Raw genomic sequence first — 8,937 nt, 5'->3', positions numbered from 1 at the left:
CGGACTTCATGAAACATGCGCGAACAAGATACGCATAAAATTATAATATTTTACGGCGAACAAAACACGAATGAAGTGCACCGCGTGAGAGTTGAAGGGTAGGCGAGTATGCGAGTGCGTGTGCGTGGAGAAGGGGTTGATAATTATTATTATTATTATTAATTATTGTTGTCCGATGATGCATTATTACGGGTTTAGCGAACTGTCGGTTTCTATGGTTATGTTACTCATTGTCAGCGATATCGTATCCTTCTTGTTCTAATGGTGTGCGCATAATATTTCTAATGCTGCTCTCCTACTGGTGTGTACAAACCGTTTGACTATCGTAATTTTGGCAATCGATAACTACTAACAAGTTAGTGTTGGTCGGTGCATAGTTTTTTTTCACTATTTAAATGTTTTAAACAACTTTAACTATAACGTCGTTGAAGCGTAAACGCGTTTAATACGAAAACATGTCCATAAAAAAATTGTTACGTCGTATCATAATACTCTCAAGTTCTAGTCCTTACCGATTCTTCGAAGTGTTATACATATTATATGGTATTGGTTTTTAAAAATGTGGACACGGTAAGATTGAGAAATTTACGATTGTTCGGTCAAACAAAATAATGTTAAAATATCAAGTTTAATTCAACTGTAATCCTTATCCATTAAAGTTGGCATAAATTATACACCCTGTAGTAACAAAATATACTTCTAAAAAAAAAAAGTGCAATAATTTAACTTGACGATTTGATTTGAAAATTACCAATTACCTTAGAAACAGATAACTCGAATAGGTGAAGTATTATTAAATATTTTTAATTTATATATTTTTATGTTTTACTAGCAGAAACTGGATAGATTAATTATTCTTTTTAGAGTTCGATCTTTTAATTTTTCATTAAACTTCATCGGGACATATTTTATTTTATTACATTTTTCGAGATAATTTAAATATCATCTTTGTTAAGATTAGTTAAATGTAATTTATACTTAAGTGCAAACTATTTAATCGTAAAATTTTATTGTATAGTTTATTGAGAATTGAAACCGTATTAAATATGAGAGTATTACATTTATAGAAATATTTCGTTTTATATCTCTGATTATGTTTTTTTGTAGAATATTAAGTTAATCATAATATAAATAAATACAATTATCTACTAAGGGCAGTACTTATGTTATCGAAGCTATATTGTTATTACTCCGACTTCTTAAACAGACAATGGCTTTGAATTTGATAAGCGTGAAGAAATTCAGCAAGTAGGTACACAGGTTTGTGTGATTCGGTTTAAAAACAAAACTAAGCTATGCAACTACATTTAAATTGTTATTGTTATTGAAGATATTATGTTAATATATGAATTCTAACAATGAACAGTATACTACTGTATTTTAATTATTTTTCACCTCCCACATTTTCAGTTTTCAGCAGCTGAATGGAATCGGTGGTCGGTTTTTTATAAGTATAGTAGTTAAAGATTATTGATCTTTTACCCGTGTTCGACGAAAGAAGCTAGAATTGTATTATCTGTAGATTAAGATGTTTGAATATTGAAATTTGTCTGGCCTTAGATGAAATGTTCGTGGACATAATACAATTACACTAGTAACAAGAAAAAAAAAAATTGACGAAATTATTTAGAAACGAGGTTGATAAAATATGAATAAAAAAAACACTCGCGTTGTTGCCGTGACCGTCATGGCAGTGTTTGATATGCCAACGATATTATTATTTTCAATATAATATAATATGCACTATTAGAAAGATAATAATAATAATAGTGTCAACCGCATATAAAGTTCGTGTTCGTATATGTTGTAATAAAATCCATTTGATTAATCATTTTGTGATATAAACTTTATAATTAAAATATTTATATATATATTTTTTCATGACAGAATATAATTTAATTAATTTTATACTAAAATTAAAATAATTAATATTCAAACATGTTTGTTTATTTCACTATAGTTCTAATCAGGTTTTTTTTTTTTACGCTCAATATGTATTATAAATAATGTATTATATCCACGGATGAAAACCCTTAGCGTGCTAATAGTGTTATGCAACCACAGGTACAAAGTTAACACGATTTTGTTCAAATATTTCTTTCCTTTATGGTAATAAATTTTCCTTTTTAAAATGTACACTTATATTTTTCTAAGTTGAAAAATATTGCGTCTAAAATGATTGGCGATTAAAATTTTACTACGAGGCTGTTTTGAATAGTTAGGTTTTTGTTTAATTTGTTGTTGGCAAAAATCATGGAACTTCAACCATCTCTCGTTAACACGTTGAGCTCCGCTAGTGTTTACGGCGCAGTGCCCTGGTCGGGGCGCCGAAACTACGGTTAGTTAAAAACCGTACGGTCGACTATGCGTCGACACCGGCGATACGCGACGGCGCGATGCTGAAATACGTACTTATCCTAGTATGTAACTAATTGATAATAATAATTTATTTCATATATTATTAAATAAATAACTATAGAGTAACGGTTAAAATAATGTTAAATATTTCATAATTAAAAATAATTTTCATTGCGTAATAAAAATAGTTTTATATTTTTCGAATCACCCTGTATTCTGAGGAACACGGTGTATATAGCATAAAATAATTTGTATGCATATTATGTTAGTGTTGGGAATGTTATTTATACCATTTTCTTATGTCAAATTGCAACTGAGTTATAATAATACGGTATACAATTATTATCGGCGATAAACGTTGTCGTGATTTCGGTGAAAAATAAATATCCAAACTAAAAATAAACAAAATTAAAAACCAATGGTATCGTTAGATTCGTAAGAAGGAACCTGATCGCCTGCAATAAATTTCAGACCGTTATCTCGTAGCCAGTAAAAATTATAAACCATCAAAGTGAACACTATATTTGTCGACGGGTAGTCGACAAAGGCGACCCGCCAATGTTACCGATGTCGACTACCCGTCGACAATGGCATTGAACGTGTTAAGTATTTTTATTTATGTATGCGAATATTTAACATTTTATCATTAATTTACTTATCATGGTATAAGAATACTTATCATTCATTATAAATTACATTTGCCAACTAGTCGGAAATAATAATTTATTTGGAATAATTAATTTTTATAATTAGATTAAAATTTCATTTTAAACTCTGACCTGCATACTTTTATCGAAAATAAATGGATATTGATCTTCTTTTTGTACTTTCTACTCTATAATATTTGCCATTATACAAACCAAAGCGTATTTACATGTTTCCCGCGTGTAGGTCTGTGGAAAATTGCCGCTCTAAATAATTAAAATAATATACAGCACTAACTAAACTATCATTTGATTACCCTCTATAAAATATATATTATTTAGGTAAGTATCCAAAAAAAATGTAATTAAAATACTAAAACATATTTTTTTAAGATTTAAACCATTTTAATTATTAATTAATAACAAAATACACTTTTCAGATTAACCGCTGTAGGCACGCGTCTATAATAACGCCTCCGAATATAAAGATAATTATTTAATACACGATGAATCATTGATAAATATTATATATTTATTCGTCGATAAAATGTATTTATATGTCCATTGACGTTTTTAGGTGTCATGATTAATGCGTTCGATTATAATTTTGTTTCATCGAAACTATTAAAGTATTCAGGGAAAAATGTAAAATCATCATCTGTTTTCGAATAGAATTAGGCATTTTAAGCATATAATTTCTAATCATCTGCATCACTAATTTATCTCAGTATTCAATGTATAGACAACATTTCGTATGTTGATTTATCATCTACATTGAGATGTTTGATAACACGTGTGACATATTGGAATTTATAGATACTGTAGAAAGACGTGCTACGCAAGATTTGGCTTAATAATTTAATTAATTTGCCGAAATACGAAGTTATCGTATTCCTTAATTTCGCGTTCAGTTGTGTGTCGCATCGTATGACCTAGAGATATGGGAAAGATGTTTCAGACGTATATTAATTTCCGAAGCACCGTAATAATTGACGAAAAGGGACGCAAAAGTCGAAACCTTCAACATTGTCAAAACATTGTTAGGGACACGATCGATAATATTATTGTTAAAGGTTTCTTAACCACGAATCGCGTACAACCATCTCAGACTGTTGTGATCTTTTGCATACGTTTACTTGCTGGTGTTTGATGTACAAAAATTATTATTTTATTAGTTATTCGGTTATTTAGATGCTGTGTAAACAAGTGTGAGAGCCGCAATAGTTAACAAAACAGCTGTGTTTTTACCAAGAAAATCTTTTCAATGTTTAAAAGTAAAATATTTATACCAAATACAACAAAAAGCTAAACATACTGTTTAACTATCCTTCTATTCCAGGTATGTACAGTATGGATTTTCTTTCATAAAAAAGAAAATTAAAAAGAAAAAAAAATATGTGCGCACAAATCAAAATTATATGTACCGGGAATCAAATGCGTACTCCTGTTGTGACTTAAATTCTAATGTTTTCTAAAATATATCCTAAAAAAATAAAATAAAGTACGATGCAGTCTATAATAACACGTGCCAAATGATTGTAGCATATGAGATTAATTCGAATAAAAAAACTTACACAAAATAATATAATTTATGCATGCACGTACGCATTGGAGTATTTTCTGGTAGATGTTGGTTTTCGGGTCTTGACCTTCACAGAAGAAAAAAAGTTTACGGTTTAGCGATGTTATCAAAGATTAAAAACTACTACATAATAACTAAAGAAATTATTGATAAACTGGGGAAAAAAGAGGCGTTTACCATTTTTATTATAAATAACCCTTCATTTATATTTATAATAATAATATAAAAATATAATTGTTAATTCATAACTAGAATGTATTTTTTATAATATTATAAAATCACGTACTTTTTAAAAAATTTTAAGCCCTCTTAATAATAATTTCGAAAATACGTCATGTGTAATATGGTAAGAGAAAATGCGATGATTCGGGCACATCACGATTGGCTTGATAACAATTGGAAATCATTTTTGTAGGTGGTATTGAAATAATTATTCATTGAATAAAACGTTTCTAACAATAGTTTTTTTTTTTCATCGTACATTTTTGAAGAATGATAAACTATACCTTTTTAAAATGTTAGACGAATAATCTCTCTTGATTTATAATATGGATTCGTGTATATGCGAAACAAACTTAAACATATTACTTCGTTATTTAAACGGATTACTGATTTCGTTTTGTCAGTCTTAAAAGCTTCAGATACGTTTAAGCCAGTATAAAAAATGTCTCTCATAAACGCATAGCTGCAAATAAGACAGACATTTTTAAGAATTCGCTCAATGCGCACGCGTGAGTACTCACACACACTAACGCATATACACACATATATACACGCACGGCCACACATTTATACAGAGTGTAACAGGTCTATTTGACTAATGCAATAACTTTTTTTCTATTCGATATATTAATTTTTTTTTTTTTGTAATGAGCTCTGCGCTATAATTTTTATTACACATTTTATTTCTTTTTTCAACTAAAAATAAATAATTTAAATGTTGTATTAAATTGTTTTCTTATAATTCAAGAAAACTGTTTTATAAATAAGTATTTAAAAACAATTTTGGAGTTTAAAAATTATAATTTGGTTACGTCGTTAATTTTTAAACAATTTTCAAAGTTTGTTAAAATTGTAGGACATATAAATATTTATTATATTATAATAAATATTGCAATATGTAAATCTTAAAAGAGATTTAATCATTATATTAATTAAAATTTGTATTCATTGTATAATATAAGAAGATTTGCAATAAAACAACAATGAAGTGTTGCAACTATATTTTTCTGATAAAATAAAAATAAATAAATAAATATAGATACAATAAATTAATAACAAATTGCAAATTACTTTTTAAATAAAAACTAAGATAATGTTAGCTATATTTTTAATTTATAACATGCAAAATGTATTTTTATGTTTTATTTTTATTAATGAACAAAAAATTAAGGAAAATTAGTATGGTTTTTAACCAATATTCTGAAATTCTCAAGTCTTAAAAAGTGCATGTCGAGTTGACATTAATTATTCCAACAATTTCAAATCATTAATTTAATTATTTCATGGATTATTTTTTATACTTAGTAATTATGTAAATATACGAACACGCTATGTAATATTCAGAGAAATACTAACGTGTTTATGCAGTGTATTGTGTCTACACACTTTTAAGCCAATCAGAACTATTTCAGAATGCCCTTACTTTTCCTTTAAGTTAGTTTCTATAGGTATTTATTAAATTCTAATATTATTATATTTATTAAATATATATATTTTTTTTCATAAAGAGAGAGCTATATGGTTAGTATTGAATAAATAAAGTTCTTGATGAACTAAATTATTAAATTTAAAACAATAGTATTATATATCTACCCATCTACTTACAATTAGCTAACAATATTTTTTATGATCTACAATTAAACCATTTAATTTTTTTTTTTTTTTAATAAAATCAAACATTTGATTAATGATGTTTTATACTTGAGATGGACCGGTTACAATTAGACTTCTGATGGTTTAATGTATAGGTACATAAAACTAGTTACAATAGCTACAAATATAAGAAATGTCATAGTTGATTGTATTAATATTTAAAAGATATATTTTTTTTTATTATAAAGTACACTGTGGTTGTATTAAAGTGATAGGGGCTGCATACTACTTGCGTCCTCCAAAAAGGTATATTTTTCAGGTAGTAAATTCAACAAGTAGCTTGCGTCCCGTTTTGGAGACGCAACTCGACCATATAATTTTTCTTACCTGCAATAAAAGTCGAGCGAAATGCGCCCATAAATATTATCTTTTACAATAATAATGTATGTGTAAATTATTTATATGGTATAATATCTGCGACTGTCGATAAATTAATATTATCAACTATTATATTGCTTCGGTGTAATAAAACGACGTACCATGACAATTTCTGGTTATCGCCAAGAAATCCTAGTCGTATTTATAAAACTGAATGCTTTGAAAAACCAAGAGACCAGAGATTTTATTTGATATAGGTATATCGTATACTATAATCGATCAGAATAACACAAAGTATTTTGCACAGTGCTATACTGTATATATAATCTGTAAATAGTTTGAATAGTTTTATTTATTTAAATGTGATTAATTACTTATAATACTTATTTTATGCTATGCTTATGGCTTATTTGTGGTGGGACGCAACATGGCTGTCTCAAAAGGTACTTTTAGACGCAAATAGGCTATGACCTTTTTTGAACCTTTTTTGATGCGACGTAAATTACCACCTACTGATAATAATCTGTGACGCAAGTAGTATGCACCGGTGATAGGAATATTGAGAATTTAACATTACATTATTTTTGATTTTATATTTATAATTTTAAATATATTTTTTTGGTATTTGTTTAATATGTGACTTATCGGACCGATAATTAATTGAAAAACAATCATAAAGTTAGATTATTTTATTATTATCATTGATTTTAGAATATAATATATATATATTAGTATACTCTAAAAAACAAAACAAAAAAATTCATAAACTTATTTTATTACAAATTACATTTGACAATACACTTTTTATGTATTATTTAAAATGTTTAAAACAACATTGTACATTGCTTGTTAATAGATCTGTACCATGCCATAACTAAATGACGTGGCAACATTTCATTTGATTTTCCACGCATTTTTCATAGGATTTTAATTTTTAATACTCCCCATGAACATACAACTTCTTATGTGTAAGCTTCAGTATTTGGGTTAAAATATTTTTTGAATTTTTACTATTCTTTGATTATAGCCTGTATCACTCAAACAAGAATATGCTTTCCATTCGTCTGATATTGTAATAGAACCCGGTAATATTTCTTTTCCGATAATAGGAAATAAAGTTTTTCTACAACAAAAAAACTTTCGTTTCAAATTATCTCCAATTTTGCTACATAATTGGAATACACAAGGTGCTTTTATTCTGCGACCGTAGTTTCTGTTTGATGTAAGTAAATTAATTAGATGTATTCGATTTTCTTGTAGAAATTAGAATCTGCCGAGTTATATTGTACTTGTTCATGACGCCAATGACCAAGCAGCAGTCTTCCTCGGTTATACTTTTTTCTCATTTTCAATAATGGTTCATCAATTTGTAAAACTATATTTGCTCCTATTTCTCAACTATTTTCAAATAACGAACCACACACGTCTCCACACAAATTAAACCGTAGTGTGGAGATCTCTGATATAAATAATCGTTTTGGTAGGTCACATACAAAATCCAGTTTTAACATACTAAATAAGTCACATACTAAACTCAATTTTCGCTCGGTAGGTCACATACTAAACGAGTATTCTTTTTTTAAATTGAAATTCTTTATATAAGTAGCGGAAAACTACGTACAACTCACTTTGTCAAATTCCAAACCAAACACGTATATTCTGATGTAGTTATTTTTTTTTTTTTTACAAAAGAATAATTATATTTTTTTACGACAATGTAATTTGAAAAAGTTTTCAACAAGAAAAAAGTTTTTCGTCTTACGAAATAGTTTCTTTTTTTATTTTAATAACACAATTGGTCGTCAAATTAAAAATTAAAAATATACAATGTGTATCGAGAGATTACAATCGTTCAAATCATTCACTAAAATAACTACTACTACAGTAGTACTATTACGAAAGTAAAATGTATTTATTATTATTATTTTTCCACAAACACGTAGTAGTTCGGTGCTTACATAGAAAACACGTACATTCAACGTCATCATCTTCGCGCGATTTTTGAATTTATGTTCTCACCATCATTAATTATTCATAGAATTTAATTTTCGAACCATTATATTTCACGAAACTTATCGGAATAACCATTTATCATAAATTACACACGGTAAGTTTTAATGGAGATAAGGTACCTGAAATGTTATATGAAAGGGTCGTCAT

At 27.5% G+C, this 8,937-nt stretch overlaps 1 pseudogene; it reads right to left on the bottom strand.

Annotated features, from left to right (window-relative positions):
* Positions 1-7,651: 7,651 nt before the first annotated feature.
* LOC112687450 lies at positions 7,652-8,937 on the bottom strand (annotated as a pseudogene).

The sequence above is a fragment of the Sipha flava genome, unplaced genomic scaffold (genome assembly GCF_003268045.1).
Source record: "Sipha flava isolate LNK unplaced genomic scaffold, YSA_version1 34_pilon_pilon, whole genome shotgun sequence".
In the NCBI taxonomy this organism is placed as follows: Eukaryota; Metazoa; Arthropoda; class Insecta; order Hemiptera; family Aphididae; genus Sipha; species Sipha flava.
The sequence above is the reverse complement of the archived record's forward strand: the minus strand, read 5'-3'. Positions and strand labels throughout refer to the sequence as shown.